Source organism: Hipposideros armiger, unplaced genomic scaffold, assembly GCF_001890085.2.
Source record: "Hipposideros armiger isolate ML-2016 unplaced genomic scaffold, ASM189008v1 scaffold_19, whole genome shotgun sequence".
In the NCBI taxonomy this organism is placed as follows: Eukaryota; Metazoa; Chordata; class Mammalia; order Chiroptera; family Hipposideridae; genus Hipposideros; species Hipposideros armiger.
In genome coordinates this window covers 7,444,635-7,466,476 of record NW_017731369.1, presented here as the reverse complement: position 1 = coordinate 7,466,476, position 21,842 = coordinate 7,444,635, and the positions used below count along the sequence as shown (strand labels likewise).

General features: G+C 45.7%; 1 long non-coding RNA gene across 1 annotated transcript in view; it reads right to left on the bottom strand.

The window, feature by feature from the left end:
• Window positions 1–21,842, bottom strand: part of LOC109378810 (uncharacterized) — a 55,365-nt gene that overhangs the window by 32,733 nt on the left and 790 nt on the right. The window contains exon 2 of the long non-coding RNA XR_002123071.1: window positions 8,965–9,057. This is a non-coding gene — a long non-coding RNA (uncharacterized LOC109378810). The remainder of the gene's footprint in view (window positions 1–8,964; window positions 9,058–21,842) is intronic.

The following is a 21,842-nucleotide window of genomic DNA, read 5'->3' as shown; positions in this document are numbered from 1 at the left end:
CCCTGGGAAGAAGGATGGGGTCAGCAAATATGGCATCACCCATACTGGACATCACTGCCAGCGACCAAGCTCCTGAAGGTGCCAGACTCTCTGTATCCATGGCAACGACCCAGGGGAAAGGGGGCAGGATGGTCCCATGGTCCAAATGAAGAAAGCTGAGGCTCAGAGAGGTGAAGTGACAATCCTATGGCCAGAACCCAGCCCAAGCTCACAATCATGTTTTCCCAACTCTTCTTCAAACTGCCTCAGGTCTCAGACTCTTTCAAACATATGGTGAAAGTTATGAGCCTTTTTTGTTTAAAAAAACAATGGGCACAGGCATTTACATGCAAATGTTGTGTATAAATTCAGGGAGCGTCAGTCAATCTCTCCTTGAAGCCTTTGGTAAGAATCCCCATCAACTGGCCAAACACATTCACTTCCACCCTCCATCTCTGCATCCAGGTACAGTCTCCAGGTGAACGGGAGGGAGAGATGTTGGTCTCCACTTCTTACCCCAGCCTTGAAGGCGAGAATGACCCAGACTTGTATTTTCTCTGTAGAGTATTATACACCTATGGCCAGAAATCTATGTATGGTTTGGGGAACCAGAGCTGTTCCCCAACATTTCTGGCTATTTATTGGAATCTCTAGATCCCCTCTACCCAATTCTTACACTGCTGAAAAGTGAGGATGACATGGAGATGTGAAGGGACTCCTCTGTCCAGTTCTAATAAATCTGTAAAAAAATAAAACTCTACCAAACACCTTTGCTACGCAACAGCAACTCTGCATCAACAAGAAAATTGTCTAGTGTTTCATGATTTGTTTATAGTCATCTCCTTACATAGTTCTCGATTACATAAAACATAAAGCTAAAATGTTTTATACATTGTTGTTTGATTTGGTGTTTTTGTTTTGACAGCTAGTAGACATGAATTCTTTAGGGCACTCGTCTCCCCAAAATTTTTCATCATGAATCCCATTAGGCAAAAACTTTCCAGCATGCATCCACAATATATGTGCATTTTAAAATTGATGAATTATACACATGCATCACTGTTCTCATATTTTATGCACAATCATAAAATCCATATCAAAGTGGAAAATTTTAAATGCTAAGTAAAAGATTAAACAATGTTTTTTAATGTCTTGCTAATTGTGACAACTTTCATCATTACTAACCGTTATCTCAAGGCAGAAAGATGTCTTTGGGGTGAGAATTTTTGTGAATGATCATGGTTTTTAAATATGTGTTTCAAATAGACCTCTGGATAATTTGGAATTTTTGGCTGTCTTCCTTTGAGGTCTGATTGGGTGACTGTCTTTGTTTTCACCTTGGTACAAGTCTGATAAAGAAGAGATAAAGAAGGAATAAGACAGTTGCCTCTGCAATTTTCTTGCTCTTTACTTGTGCTTGATTTATTTTAGTATTTTCTTCAATCCACAGTTTCTTTGCAGGAATCTCGTTACGGCACACATCTAATTTAGTTAGGACTCGATGAGATAGGTATATAACCCACAAATTCACTTTCCTAAGCCAAAACTCCACAACCCTATTTCTAAATATCCTAAGAGCTAACAAACTTGCCAATAGGACTTTATTGTAAAACTCTCCCTCTTTCCACAGGAGATATGTTGGGAGATCGGTGAGGTGTGACCACTTGCAGCCTGACCAAGCCCGAGGGGCCACAGTTACACCCCTCTGTGTTACCTCAGATTCCTTTTTGCCTTTCAGTCCTATGGCATCTGTTCAACCAACACCCAGTTCAGTAGTCACCCTCTTATCTGCAGGGAATATGTTCTAAGACCCCCAGTGGATGACTGAAACCATGGCTAGTACTGGACCCTAAAAATACTGTTTTTTTTCCTATACATACATGTCTTTTCACCTGAAGGAAGCATTTTACTCAGTCATGTGAAACTACAATGAGAAGATGCCATCTACATGTCAGGAAGAAGACCCTTACCAGACACTGAATCTGCAAACATTTTGATCTTGGGACTCCGCAGCCTCTAGAACCATGAGACATGTCTGTTGTTTAAGCTGCCCCGTCTATTAATTTTGTTATAGCAGCCCAAACTGACTGAGACAGCCCTGTAAGTTTTAGAAGAGTGGACCAGGGTGGGAGATAGAAAATATTATTGCAGGCATGTGATTTTTGTTTCTAGCTTTCATCTGTCTCCAAAGTTTAATAGAAGAGAAAATATTAAGTAGGCCACTGGTGATGCGTTGGCCACCGTCCTTGGTTTATGTTCATATTTTGGTCTTTAGCATAAATCTGCTTTTGGGCTTTGGATGTTGCCAGTGAAGCCTGGAGTCAACAAGGTCATCTTCCCTCCCTTCATTAGTGGAAGCTTGCTTAACTATGCAGCAGTAGTGGGTAAAAATTCTAAGGAAGAACACTGTAGTGTCCCAGATAATCTGTTCAAACAAAGTTGCACCCGAAGTCATTAAACCTTTGACCCCTACCGTCTGGGCATCTGCCCAAATGATAAAACTAAAACAAAAACCTCAGTTCCATTACTATTTCTTACCCTAAGCTCTTTGTCTTAGTGAATAATATGTATATGGCAGAATTATATCTGTTCTTGGCAAATGCTTATTAACTCAGGTTTCTTTTGAGATGAGACTATCCTCCACAAAACTGATGCCAAATGTTCTTGCTTTATTCCTTCAGGTAAGAACACGGGAGGTACATACAATTTTTGAAAATGTACTACTTATGTATTTATACTTCTTTTACTACTGGGTTTTCTCATTTATTTATGCATCAGGGCAATTTCTACAAATCAGTGATTAAGCATATAAAATTCTAATACTAATACTAATACTAATAATAATGATAAAGGAAACACTTTATGGCTTCTCTTTGGAATATCCAAATTGCCAGCATCACTATTCCTATGCTTTGGGGCCATTATTCAGTAAAATAAGGGTTACTTAAACACAAGCACTGCAATACCACAACAGTAGATCTGATAACCGAGACAGCTACTAAGTGACTAATAGCGGGAAGCAGCTACAGCATGGATATGCTGGACAAAGGGATGATTTATGTCCCAGGCAAGTTGGAGCAAGGCAGTACAAGATTTCATCACTACTCAGAACGGAGAGCAATTTAAAACTTAGACTTCTGGTCAAGATGGTAGAGTACGTAAATGCTGTGCTTGCCTCCTTCCATGATCACATCAAAATTACAACTACTTTATAGAACAAACACCCTTGAGAACCACATAAATACTAGCTGAACAGAAATCCTTTAAGTCCGATAAGGATATAAAAAAGAAGCCACATCCAGACTGGTAGGGGGCCAGAGATGGATGTGGGCTGGTCTCACATCCATGAGTGGCAGTTAAGGATCAGGTGAGATATCTCAGCTGCAGGTGTCCCCCCTGAGAAGTGAGAGGTCTCAGCACCACACCAGACTCCTCATCCCAGAGCACCAGTGCTGGGAAGAGGGGTCCCCATATCTGGCTGTGAAAATCAGCAGGGATTCCATCTGGATGAGATGGAGGGCTACGGGGGTCCCAGGTGTCCTCTTAAAGAGCCCACACACAGACTTACTTCTTGATGGACTCACTCACTCTGAGCTCCGGCAAAGGGACAGCAGCTTAAAAAATGCCAGGGCCATATGTGGATGAACTGAATTGTCTGGTTTCAGGAAAGGGCTGGAGGGGCAGCTCTCTCCAAGACAAGTGCTGGCAGGTGCCATTGTTCCTTTGTTGAGTGCTCTCGCCACACAGCCTGCAGGCACAGGTGGGCACCATGTCTGAGTCTCCATCAACTTGGCCAATACCACATGCTCCACCCTGGTGATTCCTTGAGACTCCTCCCCACCCAACCTGCTCATCAGCCCAAACCTCTTAGGGGGGCTGTTCCTTACAAGCTGCTGGCTTTGGCCCATGCTGTGGACTTTCCTAAAATCTCTCAAAGATCCATAAACCCCAAACAAGCAGCAGCTGGCCTTGGTGTGCCCTGTACCTCTTGCTAATTGGCCCCTGGCACTAGTGACAACTAGCCTCAGTTCACAGCATAGCCTCTTCTGGGCATCTCCAGGTCCAGCACAGGCAGCTACCAACCACAATACACAGATCACTTTGCAGCACCTATCAGGTGGCCCAGGGCCAGACACAGACAGGGCTGACAAATCCTGCACCATAGCCCTGTCCAGGAGGCTCCAAAACCAACACACATGATGGCTGGCCTCAGACCACACCAGAGTACCACCCAATTAGCTCCACAAATGACACACCCAAAGGGTGGGCTCAGCAGGCATCAGAGCCCCTTGCTAAAGTGAATCCTGCTCCATGGGGTCAGCCCACACACAACAGCTTGTCAGCTATAGTAATAGTCAGTCCTCACAGCCAGTCAACCTGAGGGTCAGTCCCACTTACTGATGTGCCAACAGCCATCAAGGCTCAATTACAGCAGGATGGCACACACAATCCACACAAGGGACACACCGGGAGCACTCAGCTCAGGTGACTAGGGAGACTGTGCCACTGGGCCCCACAGGACACCTACTATATAAGGCCCCCAGCCAAGGCTGGGAGACATAGCAGGTCTACCTAATACATAGAAACAAACACAGGGAAGAAGCAAAAATGAGAAAACAAACAAATATGTCCCAAATGAAAGAACAGAAGAAAACTCCAGAAAAAGAACTAAACAAAATGGAGGCAAGCAACCTACCAGATACAGAGTTCTAAACACTGGTTATAAGGATGCTCGATGAACTTAGAGGAAGAATAAAGGAACTCAGTGAGAACTTACACAAAGGATAAAAACCATAAAAAAGAACCAATCAGAAATGAAGAATACAATAACTGAAATAAAGAATATATTAGATGGAATCAACAGCAGATTAGATGAAGCAGAGAATCAAATGATCAATTTGGAAGACAAGGTAGTAGAAAACACCCAAGCAGGACAGCAAAAAGAAAAAAAATGGAATTGAAAAAGTGAGGATAGTTTAAGAGACCTCTGGGACAACATCAGGCATAACAACATTTGCATCATAGGGGTACCAGAAGGAAAAGAGAGAAAGCAAGGGATTGAAACCTATTTGAAGAGATAATGACTGAAAACTTCCCTAACCTGGTGAAGGAAATAAACACACAAGCCCAGGAAGCAAAGAGAGTCCTAGAAAAGATGAACCCAAAGAGGCCCACACCAAGACACATTAAAATTAAAATGCCAAAAGTTGGGCCGGCCGAGTGGCGTGTTGGTTAAGAGCTGGCTTGGGACGCCAGAGGGCCCCAGTTCAGATCCCACATATGAGGGCCAGTGACACTGCCCTCTACAGCTAAGATGCTGAACAACAGCTCAGCCTGGAGCTGGGATGCCGTGAGTTGCCGGCGATGGCGTAGCTGCAACCCCTGCTGCAGTGGGTTGCCATGGGCTACAGTGAGTAGCCAGCAGCCAGCGTGAGCAGCCAGCAGCCGCTGTGAGTGGCCATCCAGAAGCCAGCGACTGATCTGCCTCACCCGGGAAGAGCGCAATGATGGTGCCAACTTGGGCCAGTGAAGCAACGTCCTCCACAACTAGACTGAAGAACAAAAGGACAGCAACTTGTCTGTTCCCCTTCCCCCAATTCCTCAGCGCAGTTTCCATCCCCTAATTCCCCAATAAAAATCTTTAAAATAAAAAATGCCAAAAGTTAAAAGTTAAAGAGAGAGTCTTAAAAGTAACAAGAGAAAAGCAGTTACATACAAAGGAGCTCCCATAAGACTGTCAGCTGACTTAGCAACAGAAACTTTGCAGGACAGAAGGGATTGGCAGGAAATATTCAAAGTGATGAAAAACAAGGACCTACTACCAAGATTACTCTACCCAGCAAAGCTATATTTAGAATCAAATGACAGATAAAGAGCTTCTCAGACAAGAAAGAGCTAAAGGAGCTCATTACTACCAAACAAGTATTACAAGAAATGTTAAAGACACTTCTTTAAGAAGAAGAAAAAGATAGTCATAAAATGGCAATAACTATATACCTATCAATAATTACTTTGAATGCAAATAGATTAAATGCTCCAATAAAAAGACATAGGTTGGTTAAATGGAAAAGAAAACAAGACCCATACATATGCTACCTATAAGAGATCCACTTAGGATTGAAAGACACACACGATTGAAAGTAAAGGGATGGAAAAAGATATTTCATGCAAATGTAAATAAAGGAAAACCTGGGGTAACAGTACTTATATCAGACAAAAAAGACTTTAAAACAAAGGCTATAACAAGAGACAAAGAAGGACACTTCATATACAAGATATGGAAGCAACCTAAGTGGCCATTGATAGATGGTTGGATAAAGAAGATATGGTACATATATAAAAGGGAATATTACATGGCCATAAAAAAGAATGAAATCTTACCTCCATTTGCAACAATATGGATAGACCTAGAGGGTATAATGCTAAGTGAAATAAGTCAGACAGTGAAAGACAAATTACTATATGATTTCACTTATAGCTGGGGAAAAGTAAAAATAAAAAACAAAAACACATGCATGAAGTACTAACACCTGCTACAACGTGGAAGAACCCTGAAAACATTATGCTAAGTTAAGAAGTCAGTGACAAAAGACCACATGATGTACAACTCCATGTATATGAAATGTCCAAAATAGGCAAATCCATAGAGATGGAAATAGATAAGTGGTTGCTAGGGCTGGGGTTGTTGGGAGACATGAGGCGTGATGGTAGTGGGTACAAGACTTCTTTTTGGGGTGTTGAAGATATTCTAAAGCTGATTGTGGTGATGGTTGTACAGCTCTTAATTCACTAAAAACTATTGAATTGTATACTTTAAGTGGGTAAACTGTATGGTATGTGAATTATATCTCAAGAAAGCTGTTGTGGGGCTGGCCGAGTGGCTCAGTTGGTTAAGAGCTCGCTCAAGAGTTTGAGCTCTGAGCAACAGCGGTTCGAGTCCAGCCCGAGCTGAGCAGCTGCTGAGCTGCCAACAGGTAGCAGGATGGCTCAGCTAAAAACTAAAAACAAAACAAAACAAAAGTCAAGAAAGCTGTTGTGAAAATTTGTATTTAAAAATGGCCATCATTAATTCTCATGCATCTGCAGGCAGGCTGAGGGTCAGCTGATCTAGGCGGGGCTCAATAGGGAAGCTCTGAACTCACACACCTGGGGTTCTGCTGGAAGCTAGCTGATCCAGGCTGGGCTCAGGTGGGATGGTTCTATTCCACATGTCTCTTGTTCTCCTCTCAGGACCAGTGGACTAGCCTGGGCATGCCTTTCTCAGGACAATGGCAGGGGTGCAAGAGAGCAACCCAATCACCAAGCCTTTGGACGATCCTGGCCATTTTGGTCCCTCATTTCCTTTGCAGCATGGGTGGCCACTGATGTAATGTTAACAAATGAGATTTAAGTAGATATCTATGAGAGGGTTTCTCAGCAAGTGATTGCTTTTCCTCATATAAGGAACATTTACAGGTTTCATCCTTTCTTCCGTTTTTACTGCATTGAATGCAGGATGCGATGCCCAGAGCTGTGGCAGCCACATTGCTACCATAAGGAAAGTCCAAAAGAATCACGGATGTTGTCCCTGACATCACTCAGCATCATTACTGGAGCAGCACCGGGAACTGCTCATCTCTGGATTTCTTGTCGTAAGAGAAAAATAAACCCCGATGTGTTTAATAACATTGTTTGGTGTAGCCAAAGATATTTCTCACCAAAACCCCACAGCAACTAAACAGGATAGTCTAGTGTCAAATGACAAAGCAAAAACAATTTAGTAATGAGTTTGATGTCCTTGATTCAAGGGAAAACAATCCATGGATTGGGGCGGTCGAGTGCCTCACAAGCAGTGAAGCATTCTTCCTGAGGGCTTTTGCGCAAGAGAGAGTTTTACACGTGTTAGAAGAGGCAACGCAGAAACGGCAGAATGGGCTAGGAGGTCGGGGATTTCCTCATAAGGCCATTAGGTCCTGCTTTCTAAGATAAGCTTGCTAAAGCTGAGGTGAGTTGGAGGGTTATGACTGGTGTCTATTAAGTGTCCTTGACAGTTGATTCCCATACGTGCAGGCTGACACAGGTTTAGATTTGTGGTGTGGGCTGGGCCATGGAGGCGGGTGGCCTCCATATTGTGGGTCCCGACATACAAATTCTCTTTATCACTAGTACGCATGCTCAGTGGACCATTGGCGTCAATGAGAAAGTCATACATGGCATTTCAATCCAAGTTTCTTCAATCATTCATTTAACAAATCTGTATTGGTTACCTTACATGTACTAATCACTGTGAACAAACAGACTTGGCCCCTCCCTGCCTTCTGAGAGCTGTAGTTAGCAGGTTACATGGCTAAAGTCATATCTAATGACAGAAGCATGGATAGCGAATAGAACATGTTATTGCAAAATATTATGTAATACATATGTAACACAGAAAACTTTGGTCAAACATACAGTTGATCAAAACCCTGAAGATAGGTGAATCCCATCAATTATTTTCTGCACCAGCAGTCAGCTCCCAGCATGGGTTGACAAGTGGATTGGCTGGGTGGCCCCTGACACAGTCCCTTTACCTCTGCAAACTTCCATTTCCTCAAGAAGTTAACCTACCATACTGCTAAATTCTCTTCCAGCTCAAGTCTTCCCCATTCTGGGATTAACGCTTTAAGGAAATATCAACAATGTTTTGGAAAATAATTCCACTTTACAAGCACTTGGGAAGGACCATAATTATACATAACAAATAATAATTGACAGAAAAGATTTCCCACTAAATGGAGAATTTGGCACAGTACCATCATCTTTATAGAAGAAAATGTTTGTTTGGAGATGTACTGCAAAAACAAGAATGACCATTAGCAAACATTTGATAAGTGCCCATTGGGTATGAAGTGTCCATCCATACAGAGCTCAAAACCCAGTGACAAAAAAGTATCAAACCTGGTCCCTGCTCTCAAGGAGCTTAGAATTTAATTAAGTCATAGGTATACGTGTATCAACAGGACTGACCTTCCACTGGGACACGCCAGTATGGCCTTATTGTATTTTACAGCCAGGGATAGTCTGATGGTTCTGCACAGATGTCCTCGTGGAATGCTGGTCCTGCGTAAAAGAAAACAAGCATCACATGTGTGAAAAAATCACATGTGTGGTACATGGACTAGTGGTCTTAAAAAAAAGTTAGCCACCGAAACCACTGTTCAAACAAAATCTTAAGCTGAAGCCAAATACATATTACATATAAAAGCATACACACATACGTATATATTAGACCTGCTGTGGATAAAATGTGAGGGCAAAGGCCTCTACGTGGTCAGGACATCCCCAAGGTGATAGGGTCACACAGTGGAGAGGACATGGGCCTATTCTTGCTGGCTGTCTACCAGGACAAATGGCCTCCCTCTCTGAGCCTCAGTCTCTTAATCTGTAAAAAAAGAAATAAGTGAGATGATGAGGCAAAGTCCCCACCTCCCAATAGGTCTCAACAGGTGTTGTCAGCTGCTTGACACCAGGGTCACCCGTGCCATGTTGAAGAAACTTGACAGCGACCCTCCTCACCCCTGAGTTGTAATCCTGACCCAGCCTCTACGTTCAACCGTTCTAGAGGGTCCAGGGCAGCAGGATTTGGGATCAGAAAACCTCTGCTCCAGTCCAAGTTCTGCCAGTGTCTGCGCTCCTTTCCTGAGGCCTGATCTCCTCTTTTGACAGGTGAGGATAATGATCTATTGATTTCAAAGCCTGTCACAAGGGTTAAATGAAGCGTGAAAGTGCTTTGTCCCCTGGCGTTTCTGCTTTTCTTGCTTTTGGTGCCAAAACTGAGCTTGGACTTGGCAGGAGGCATGGTGCGCTGCCAGCCTTGAGACTAAGCTCTGTCATTTGCTAGCTGTCTGTCTTTTGGCAAGAAACATACTGCTCTGGGCCCCATGCACAGAACCCACTGGATAAATGGCAGTGGTAGGGATGATCTATTGCTGTTATTGTTCTCTAACGCAGAAATGGCTTGAGACAAACTAGGGCCGGGGAGCGGGGGGAGTGTCTGTGATATAAACACACACATACACTAAAGAAAGGGGTACTCATTTGGCGTCAAGAGCCTGTTCAAAGTCCGGGTGAGTTGGGACAGTTCTCACTCTGGCTTTAACTGTTTATATAGTACTGAGCCTTTTGTGGGAGCCCCCCTACGTACATCAGAACATGGGGGTAAGGATGCTCCTAGAAATTATGACAGCCACTATTTCCTGAGCATCTGCTAAGCACTTGCCAGGCGTTAGCGCTTCTAACTCTCCAGCCGTCGTGTGAAGTAGATATCTTTATCTCCCTTTTGCAGAGAAGGGGGGCAAAGAGAGAAGGGGGTGAATTGCAAACTGGGGGTGGGAGAGTCGGGATTAAAATCTGCTCACTCTGACGTCCAGAGCTCCCGCCCTCAACTTCTGTGGTCCACCAGGGAGAAGGTAGGTTTGGGAAGGCTCCTGTGGCCAGATCATGGCATTGGCTAAGAAAGCATTCGGCAGCAGGTAGCAGAGAGCCCAATTAACTTGAACAAATATGTGTTTATTTTTCTCATGCGATAAGCTTGGTTGAGCAGATGAACGTTGCTAGGCACTGGGTGAGTCTGGGGGAGTCCCCATGATTGTCATTGCAAGGTAAAAGGATTGTAGCCGGGGACCCTTAACGCCATGACCACACTGTGTTCAAAGAGGCATGATGGGGAGGGTGAAGAGGTGTGCCTGACACATTTCCCCTTCTATTAGAGAAGCAGAAGCTTTCAGAAAACCCTGGGCAGGATTCCTTGGGTCTTACTGGCCAGAACTGGATCCCATGGTCAGTCTCGGATGCAAGGGAAGTGGACATGTAAAAATTTGGTTTTCCAACCTTTGTAGCAAGAGAGAACAGGTTGGGAATGGCTTTCAGGTAGTTCATTGGCAGCTGCACGTTCACTGAGCCGCTGTTCCCGCCCTTGCCTTGGAGACTGGGTCAGTGCCCTGGGGCTGCAATGTCACAGTCCCACAAACTGGGGGGTCTTAAAACAACCGAAATTGATTCTCACAGTTCTGGAGGCTTGAAGTCTGAAGACAAGGTGTTGGCAGGACTGCCTCCCTCTGAAGGCTCTAGGAGAGGATCCTTCCTGCCTCTTCCAGCTCCTGGTGGCCCCGGGTGTCACTTGGTTTGTGGCCATATCACTCCAGCCTCTGTCTCCATCCTCACATGGCCTCCTCCCTGTGTCGCCTCTTCTTAGAAGGACACCAGGCCTATTGGATTAGAACCCATCCTAATGACATCGTCTTAATCTTATTACATCTGCAAAGACCCTATTTCCAAATAAGGCCATATTCACAGGTACTGGGGGTTAGGACTTCAACACATCTATTGCAGGGGACACAATTCAACCCACACCAGAGATAGCATCAGCCCTCTGTCTTCTTCTGGACGGAAGATAAAGGGCCATGCCTATCCACTTTAGAGGGGTAAAGATGTCTTCTTCCAAGATCAGATACCCCCACACACACCCCACTCACTCTTGTGGCCTTGGGTCACCCTTGCCTGAGTGGGGGCTTTCTCATCCACTTCCTTCCTCACACCACCTCCTTGACATGAGAGTCCCAAAGCCTGCCAGAGACAAAATGGTTGTCAAACCCTACAGTGCCCTGCTCAGCACCAATCCTTTCTCCCACCTGAAACCTGGCCCTCACCATCCACGTGTTCCTTCAATGCTCAGGGCTCCCAGGGTTATCTTTCCAGGTAGAGGCTCAGCTCCTCGCTGGCACAGTGCTGGTAGTGGTTAACCATCCCCAGGTGATACGCTTATATGCAGACAGAGCTGTGAGTCCCTTCTCTGGTCCTCGGCTTTGTGATGGGATGAAGAGATTGCTTGGGAGCCCTACCCTGGGTCAAGCAGCTTAACAACCATGATATCAGGGAGGGGTGTGCAATAACCCTTACGTCTCTGAGGATCATACTCCCAACTGCTGACATTTATTGAGCACCTGCTACAAGCCAGCTTTTCACACCTACCATTTCCGAGTCTATGAGGTAGAAGCTACTGGGAAGTGGAAGGTAACTTGCCCAAGGCTGTTACTTAACCAGTAACTTGCCCAGAGCCGTGATGTGCAAAATTTTTGCTGCCTACTTCTTCTTAGGGGTGGGGGAGGGGGAGGTAGGGGTGGTGTGCAGGGAATGCAATTTTCTGGGACCTTACCCCAAAGGAGGAATTGTGTTAAAAGACTTTACCAAGATTCATTCTATTCCTAGGAACCTATAAAACACCAGAATACAATGTGGTTAGACTCACCTGGTTCCCTGGTCTTCATAACCGGTTAACCATGAGAAGAGGGACATGTACCTGATTTCCATCAACCTCTGAAGCCTCTGAGGACACCTGGCCCCCAGTTCATTTGAGCATCTTTCTGTCTTGCACAGGGACCAGGAGCTCTCATAGATCGAAGGGGTGACCACATGAATGGAGGTGCAACAGGAGGAAGAAATGGAATTGCCCGATCCCAAATCCCTGTTTCTCCCCCCCCCCCATTTTGAGTGTCCCCACCCCTAGAACTTCACCAAGAGCAGAGGTGTGTTAATTTTCTACTAGTGCATAACAAGGTAGCACAAACTTTGTGGCCTAAACAAACACCCGTTTATTACCTGACAATCTATAGGCCAGCAATCTGAACAGGCTCGACTGGGTTTTCTGCTCAGGTCTCACAAGTGAAAACGAAGGTGTCGCCTGAGTCTTTGGGAGAAATCTGCTTTCAAGCTCCTTCAGGTTGAGGCAGAATCCACTTCCTTGAGGCTGTAGGTCTGAGGTCCCATCTGTGTTAGCTGTAGGCGGGGGACACTCTTTGCTCCTGGAAGCCACTCACGTTCCTTCCCAGATGGCCTGTCTGTCCTCAAAGCAGCAATGGTGTGTCATGTTCTTCTGACCCTTCTAACATCTCTAAGTCCCCTTCTACCACCAGCCAGAGAAAACCCTTTTAAAATTTTCACCTGATTGGGTCAGGCCCACCCAGACAATCTCATGTCTTTTTTTTTTTTATTGGGGAACAGTGTGTTTTTCCAGGACCCATCAGCTCCAAGTCAAGTAGTTGTCTTCAATATAGTTGTGGAGGGCACAGCTCAGTGGCCCATGTGGTGATCGAACCGGCAACCTTGGTATTATGAGCACTGTGCTCTAACCAACTGAGCTAACCGGCTGCCCCAAACAATCTCCATGTCTTAAGGTCACCTGACCTTGGACTTCATATCTGCAAAATCTCTTCACAGCAACACCTAGATTAGTGTCTGGATAACCAGGGGCCGGGAATCTTAGGGGGCCATCCTTGGAATTCTGCCTACTTTGGGAGGTCTTACGGGAGAGAGATTAGCTGCAAAGAGAGCCTCTCCTTTGGATCTCTGGGTAGCGAAGTCATCATCTTCCTCCTTCCTGGTACGAAATGAGCCCTCTTTTGGCACAGAGGAATTTTTAGGAATTCACCCCTTACACTGATGGAAAAGAAACAACAGAGTCCTGGCTTCCAACAGGAAACCCAAATATTCATACTGAACACACCTGTCTTCGGTCAGGGTATAGGATAGGCCATCTATTAGTTCAGACTTACAAGAGTTGTCCATTGGATTTCCTTTCTTTTTTTCCTGAGCATTGTAAAGTGACAAGCTGTCCATGCTTTTCCAAACTGATGCTGAGTGAAGTTTACTGAGTTTCCCAGGAGAATAGATTCTTTGTCGCTAGGCAAAGACAATTCCAACAGCAACATAAGATATCTATGGAGGGTCGCCAAGCTCTCAGTATGCAGGCCACAGGGGCTCCAGACGGTTCTGCTTTGCTCTCTCTGTTCTGAGATGAATAGTGTCCCTCCCAAATTCATGTCCATCTATGAATGTGACCTTATTTGGAAACAGGGTCTTGGCAGATGTAATCGCGTTAAATGAGTGCATACTGAATTAAGGTGGTAAATGCAGTGACTGGGGTCGTTATGAAAAGACGGAAGTTGGGATATAGACTCAGAGAGAATGCCACACGAAGATGGAGACAGAGATGGGAGGGATTCAGCTACGAGCCAAGGAAAGTCAAGGATTGCTAGTATTCACCGGAAGCTGGGAGAGAGGCCTGGAATGGGTTCTTCATCAGAGGCTCCAGAAGGAGCCGACTCTGCTGACACCTTGATTTCAAAAATCTGGCTTCCAGAACCGTGAGAGAATAAATGTCTGTCATTTTAAGCCACCATGTTTGTGATAATTTGTTTATTGCAGCCCTAGGAAACTAATATACACACTATGTGAGTGTGTTTTTTATTTTTTCATTTATTTTATTTTATTTTATTTTTAAGATTTTATTGGGGAATCGGGGAAGGGGAACAGACAAGTTGCTGTCCTTTTGTTCTTCAGTCTAGTTGTGGAGGATGTCGTTTCACTGGCCCATGTTGGTATTGTGATCATTGCACTCTTCCCGGGTGAGGCAGTCGCTTGCCAGCCATTGGATGGCTGCTCATCGCAGCTCACAAAAGCTCACGCCAGGTGCCGACCAGCCCCCACTGCAGCCTACTCCATCGCCAGCGACTCATGGCAGCCCAGCTCCAGGTCAAGCTATTGTTCACCATCTTAGCTGTAGAAGGTGCAGCGTCACGGGCCCACATGTGGGATCCCAACCGGGGCCCTGCTGCTCAGAGCTGGCGTCCCAAGCTAACGCTTAACCAACGCGCCACTGGACCAGCCCCTGAGTGTGTTTTTAAAATTTAATCTCTGGTTGGCCACAGACGTCACCACTCCCTATTTTATTGTACCATCTAGCTTCACTCATTTGCTCTCTGCCTGGCTCTTTAAAGCATTTTAATTCGCAACCCCTGATTTAATTAATGCACTTAATAAAACCGGGTTTCCAAAGCAAATACCTAATCTTGTATGTAACAGTAAACTCCAAATGGATCAGAAATCTAAATGTGAAAAAAAGAAACCACATGCATAATAGAAGAAAACATGGGTTAATTTATTTAGAACCTGGGTGTAGGAAAAGGTTTCTAACCACAACTCAAAATCCAGATGCAATAAAAGAAGAGATCAATAAATTTAACTACATAAAAATAAGAGCACTGTTTTCAGTTTAGAAAAACAAACAAAATAAAAACCCCACCAAAAATGAAGTCAAAGGCAATTGAATAACTGTGAGAGAATATTTTCAACATAAATCACAGATAGAGTACTAATATTCCTAATATATAAAGAACTCTTAAAAATTGACAGAAGCAAAGACCCAAAACCTGATAGAAAACTGGGCAAGGAACATGAACAGGCAATTAATTCATTTTTAAAAAGCTATAAGAATGGCATCCACACTGGGTTTTCCAACTCTGCCAGATTCTTTGAGTTCCCTGTTATAATTTAATAACTGTTTCTGCTCAAACTAGACACCGCAGATTCAGCTGTTTGTAATTTATCAGCATAGGCTATCTCCAGATATCAACGCACCTCCACATATCAATCCACCTTGAAGCATGGAGACTTTCCAGCTCACAGTACATCCAAAAATGATTTACACCTGACTCTGGAGACAGTTTTAAAGGAGGAATTCATGGATGTATTTTCAAGCAATCACAGTTTTATTGCAATAAGAGTGCTGCCGCATAGGGTGACTACTTTGAAGGAGAGAGAGTTACTAGACTGGGTGAGCTCTAGTATGTTTGTTTAAAAAGAAACCTTCTGTATTTACACCTTGTCACCCAAACAATATGCTACCTGCCTTTGGAATGTGCTTTTCACCCACATTGATTCTGGGTGTGTCTTGTGTCTTGAGACTTCAAACGAAACCGTGAAGACTTTATTGGGATGGAATTGGGAAGCAATCTAGTTCCTCCTCTTTATCCCTTCTCGATACTTCTCAGAAACCCATGCAGAATTCTACAGGAGGTGGATCTATTGGGTTGTCGGAAAAGTCATGATGTATTTTTTCTATGTTTTCGTTACAAAAATGCATCTTGACTTTTCCGACAACCCAATTGTTTCAGACTGGTACCAAGTTCAGGGTAAGCAGAACTGCCTTTTGAATCTCCATCAGCATAGCACAGAAACAACCCAAATGCCCAACAATAGGGGATTAGTTGAAAAAATGGTACATCCAAACAAGATTCTGGGCTGCCCTTGACAACCATGATTTATAAGGGAGTCCATGATGTGGACAGACATCTGTGACATGTTAAGTGCAAAAAAACGGATCCCAAAATGTGACGTACAATCCTATTTTTGTGGAGTATACCATTTTTGTAAAACTAGGTGTGCATAGGTATATATGAATACAAGAGTGTCTAGAAAGTTGTATTTTAGAATGTGATATTGTTTATAACTGAGAAGTGACATTATTTGTTTTTTAGTGAGATATAATCTCCTTATGAGGGGCATGTATTACTTCATAACCAGACAAAACAACGCAGTGATACATATACAGTAATACCTTGGTTTGCGAGCATAATTTGTTCAGGAAACAAACTACTTGTATGGCAAAACATTGCTTGTTTACCAAGTTAAAATGTATTAGAAATGTTTGCTCGTCTTGTGGAACATTCGCAAAAAAACCACTCGCAATCCAAGGTTTTACTGTACATATATTTATTCACTTAAAATACTTCAGAAAGAAAATGTTATGCCAGGGCAGAGGGGAAGAAGTTGATGAAATAGGAATGGAAAAATGTCACTCTTTTGAAACCGAGCAATAGGGATGTGGGGAATTACTACGCTATTCCTTGACTTTGGTTATTCTTGAAAACTTCCATAGTGAAAAGGTAAACAAACAAAACACACAAAACCGAGAGCACCAATGAATGAATTGTTGGCTTTCAGAGTATTTCATTACTGTGATGCAAGTCACATAGAAACGTGAAAACCAAACAAAGGTACAACACAAATGAAGGCTGCAGAACTTAACAATGAGAATCCACGAGCCATTAGCTGTGTGACCTCTTTAAGCCTCGGTTTCCCCATCTGTCAATAGAGAGGTTCCTTGCTGGCTGGTAGGTGAGTAATACGGACTTAACTCTGATTATTATTGTGGTTGATGTTGGTAGGTCCAGGGAAGTATGCTAGAAGCCTGAAAGCAAGATGTCCGCCTCCAACAGCAGTTTTCAAACTAGGGTGTGAGGATCACTGGGGAGCTGGCAAACACAGAGTCCAAGGCACGCCCCCACCTCCATCCCCAGAGTCTGACTCTGTATCTAAGGTCAGGCCTAGGAATCTGCATTTTTTTAAAATTGGAGAACAGTGTGTTTTTCCAGGACCCGTCAGCTCCAAGTCAAGTAGTTGTTTCAATCTAGTTGTGGAGAGCGCATCTCAGTGGCCCATGTGGGGATCAAACCAGCAACCTTGGTGTTATGAGCACCATGTTCTAACCAACGGAGCTAACCGCTGTCCCTGAAATCTGCATCTTAAATAAAAGCCCAGGTAATTCCCACTGGGGAAACACCAAATCTAGCCCAAGGCCAAAGACCCTGGGAAGTAGTCCTGTTTGGAGGAAAGTATGCGCGTGGGCAGAAACAGGGCTGGGCACCAGGACAACTGCTCATCTATGATTCCAGGCCGACTTTGTCAGCACTCATGGCTAGGAAAATCTGGCACATGACAGATGCCTTTGGAGTCCCCGGTTTGCAGAAACAGTGAGTAAATGATGTCCCCTTTGTGCTTTCCTTGCAGAGGGACAGAGCTTGGGCAATTGACTTAGGTCAGAATTTGATTTCAACGCACACGAACTGCATGGCTCCGGGACTGCGTCTGACCACTGAGCACCTGTGAGATGGGACCAATGACAGCAGTATTAGCACCTGTCAGTCACACAGGTTATGGTGATCACAGGAGGCTATCAGGAGTTGAGGCACTGGGCAAAGATCCCTTAGGGACCCACTTCTTAAGGCCTCCATATTAGAAGTTTTGGGTCCCTTTGCTTTTTTAGTCATAGGAAACCAGGGCCTAGACAAAGGGAAAAGAAAACTCAGTAAGTCCGTTCCATTTGAGACCACACACATGCTGATGACATACCCCCAGGGAAAGATAAGTGGCAGATCCAGGCAGGGAGCCTGTGTATACGCCCTCCAGCCCCAACTGTTTAAGGGACCCTCTTAATCGGCATCTCAATCTTAATTCTGTTTTCATTTTGCTAAGCACAACCTGCCCTCCAGGCGCCTCCTCTCTGCAAGGCTACACAGCATGGGGTGGGGGGGGAACCTGTACTTGGAGTCCAGATGGCTAATCACCTCTCTAGCCAGGTCACTGCCTACTGCTGTGTGTAGTCAGTATCACTAATTCAGACACAAGAAGCAATCCCAGACACATCATACCATCGTATCTCCATTGCAAAGTTGTCTGTTTGGAGAATTTGTGATGAACTCCAAGTCTCTCTCTTTCTAAAAAATAATATTAATGTGTGCTTGATTCCAGCCCTATGGAAAATGCAGACAGACATATTGTCCCATCCTAGACGGTGAACTCCCCGAGGGCTCCTTGTAAAGAGATTATATCTCACTAAAGAGCAATGTAAAAGTCACAGGTAATCTCACTTCTCAATCTTAACCAATGTTAACATTTTAAAATACATCTTTCTAGACACTCTTATATGCATATATTTGGGTGTATGCACACCTACTTTTACAAAAATGGTACACTCCACAAAAATAGGATTGTAGTCCACATTTTGTGAGCCGTTTTATTCCCCTCTGCTCCATTAGCCCCTGACCCCGAGTTAGGCACAAGGCACGTATGGCCTGAAGGACACAGTGGCCTGCTGTGCCACTCAGCCTTGTGTGGGACTCTCTCCTTGTCTGAAGACACAGCCCCGCCTCTCTTTTACTAGTAGCTTAGTGTTCTCCTGGGGAGGAATGCCCCACCCTCTGACTTATCCTGCGCCATCACCTCAGCCTCTTCCTGCAGACTCCCAGCCCCTCCACTACATCAAAGCAGAGGTGGAAGAATGTTGAACTCAGGGATCACCTTTTGCAGAGAAAGGGGAAGTCCAGATAGCCAGGAGATGGGAATCTGTTTTAGGGAAGGAACCCTGGCTAGGAGGGAGAGCAGGTACAGGCTCAGGGCCAAGCCTGGGAGACTATGTTCGGAGGGACTGGCAGGTCAGTGTCCACCCTCTCCCCTGGGAGGCCCTTGGCTGCTTCCCAGGGAAGGAAACAGTGTGCAGAAGATAGCTCCCGCAGACAGGTAGCCCATCCACTTTGGTGTGGGGAGTTCAAGCTGCCAGTTCCTTAAAATTGGGGGGCTGGATCTCATTCTCCGTAGAGGCCCCCAAACCCTTAGTGAGGTCTGAACCTACAGGGTAGGAATTTAACATCCACTGGATTGCATTAAATTGAGCTAGACTGAAGTTGAGGGGGACACGATACAGTATGGATGTCCTGGAGCTGCTGTAATAAATAACCTCAAACTTGGCAACTTAACACAGCAGAAATTAATCCTCACACAGTTCTGGAGGCCACAAGTCCAAAGTCAAGGTGTCACAGGGCGTTGCTCCCTCTGAAGGCTCTAGGGGAGCATCCTTCTTGCCTCTTCCAGCTCCTGGTAGATCCAGGCACCCCTGGCTCCAGTCTCTGCCTCCATCTTCATATGGCCTTTTTGAGTCTCTGCTTGTTCTTTTCTGTCTCTTATAAGGACACTCTCATTGGATTTAGGGCCTACCATAATCCATGTTCTCATCTTGATTCTTATCTGAATTATATCTACAAAGACCGTATTTCCAAGTCTGAGGTTCTGGGTGGACATGACCTTTTGGGAGATGCTATTCAACCAGCACAAACATTAAATAGCAAATAGCACAGCAAGAAGTGGCAAAAAGGCGGCTGGGAGCTGGGGAACCTTTATCCAGCGATTTCTGTGGCTCAGTTGTCCCAGCCAACAAGGGCTCACATTAGCATCTCTGAACTCCACTGCCAGTTTGGGAGGTGGGGCTCCTGACTCCCCTTTACAGATGAGGAAACTGAGGCTCAGAGTGGTTGAGTGAACAGTCAAGGTCCCCCCAGCCAGCTAGACCTGGGACTGAAATCCAGATTGGCTTGGCATCAGAGCTTGGTGGTTTCACAACCAGGTTGGGCTGTATTTGAGGAACCCCCATTGCTGATAAGATCCCAAGATCTTTCCATTTAGAGGAACTTGGTTTATCAATAGAAGACAAGGGTGTTAACTGTTTTGACTTTCATGTTCCTTCATTTCCTCACATTGTAGATTTTGGAATGTGACTACTTCCCTGGAAACACTTGGAAAAGTGAGGTTAAAGATTAATTCAATTATTTGTAGAAATTAGTCTAGACTGAGGAAATAAGGCAGGAAGACCCAACTGGATCCAGCCTCACCCCAGTTACCTACATGGATTTAACACCTTTGGGAAACAACCCTGGATTCCTGCTCCTTTCTACACTGGCCTAGAACACCAGGGTGGCTCCTGGAAATTTTGTCCAAGGTATGGAATGCAAATTTTCTCTTCCCCCCAGCTATGGCTCTGCAGTGTCTGTTCAACTTTGAAGCTCCAAGGCTGAAAGAAGGATGTCTCGTTAGGCAATTTCTAGTACCTTGGACCACGTCGTAAAGAAAATCATTTATTCAATTGTGTACTTTCTGGAACCAAGTTGTAAGCTCCCTAGGGCAGTAAGGGCACCAGTTTGCTCATGGCTGCCCCCCAGAGCTTAGATCTTGGCACCCGCCAGGCCTCCATAGAGTTGCTGAACGAATGAACCAGACAGACACACCCTAGGTCACAAGATGTCAAAAGAAGGGCTCTGGGGGTGCGGGGGGGCGGGGCGGTAAATGACTTGCTCCAGGTTCTCAGTTTCCTTATCTGTAGATGGTGGGACCACTGACTGCAATTGTATGATTTAAAGGTGATTGGGTGCCTCAGCTTCTCCCCCACCTTTCTGCAGCCTGTAATTCGGTGTCAACGCAAATGCCTACAGAGGGGGCTTTTCACCTGCTCCCTGACCCCTGGCTGGTGTATTTGCATCCTCTTGGTTCCTGAGCTGTGGTAGTAACTGGCAGAAAGGAGGCTTACTTAACGGAAAAAGCTTGTTCCAATCACGCCCCCAAGATAGGCCAACTGTCTCAGACATGCGGCCGCCTGCCCGCTGTGCGCTCACAACCTGCTCACAAGCCCCCGGAGCGGTTATTATTACCCTTATTTTCCGGGAAGGCGCCCAGGGCTCAGAGAGGCCAAGCGACTTGCTCAAGGTCACACAGCTCAGTAGGCAGAGCAGGGATGGGGTCTCGGGTATCGGGAGCCCCGCTCCAGCAGCTTTTCTAAGACACCCTCTATCTCCCAAATGTGACGCTCAGAAATAAAACAGGAAGGTCGGACGCCAGGCTTTTGCCTAAACAATGCTCCACGCAAATCTGTGGGAACAAAAGCAACCACAAATCCACCCCGGGTTTTCCGTCCCTCCCCCCGCTGGCCAATCGACTCCGCGGGCCGCGGAGGGGCGGGAGGGGGCTGTTCCAACGTGATCGACAGCCCCGGTGAGGCGTGGTCGAGGTGGGGGCAAATCGGGATTGGGGACCCGGAACAATCACGGGCCGAGAAGGGGCAGCCCGAACCAATCAGCCGGGGGGGCGGGCACGGCCGGTCCGACTGTCGCGAGAGGCGGCCACCCCGCCCACTTGAGCCTCGTCCCGGTGCCCGTCAGCAGCGGACGCGGCGGCGCTCGCCAGGATCCGTCCGCGGCGCGGGGAGCTTGGGCACGAGTGCCGGCGCAGATCCCTCCGCCGCCCGCCCTCGCGCCGCGCCCCGCTTATCCTTCCACCGCCGTTCCTGAGGCGCCCGCCCGCGGCCTCCATCCTAGTAACGGCCGGCCGGCCCAGGCGCGGCGGCGGCATGGCCCGGGCGGCTCCGTCGGGGGGCGGCCCGCAGTGACAGACCCTGCGGCGCGGGG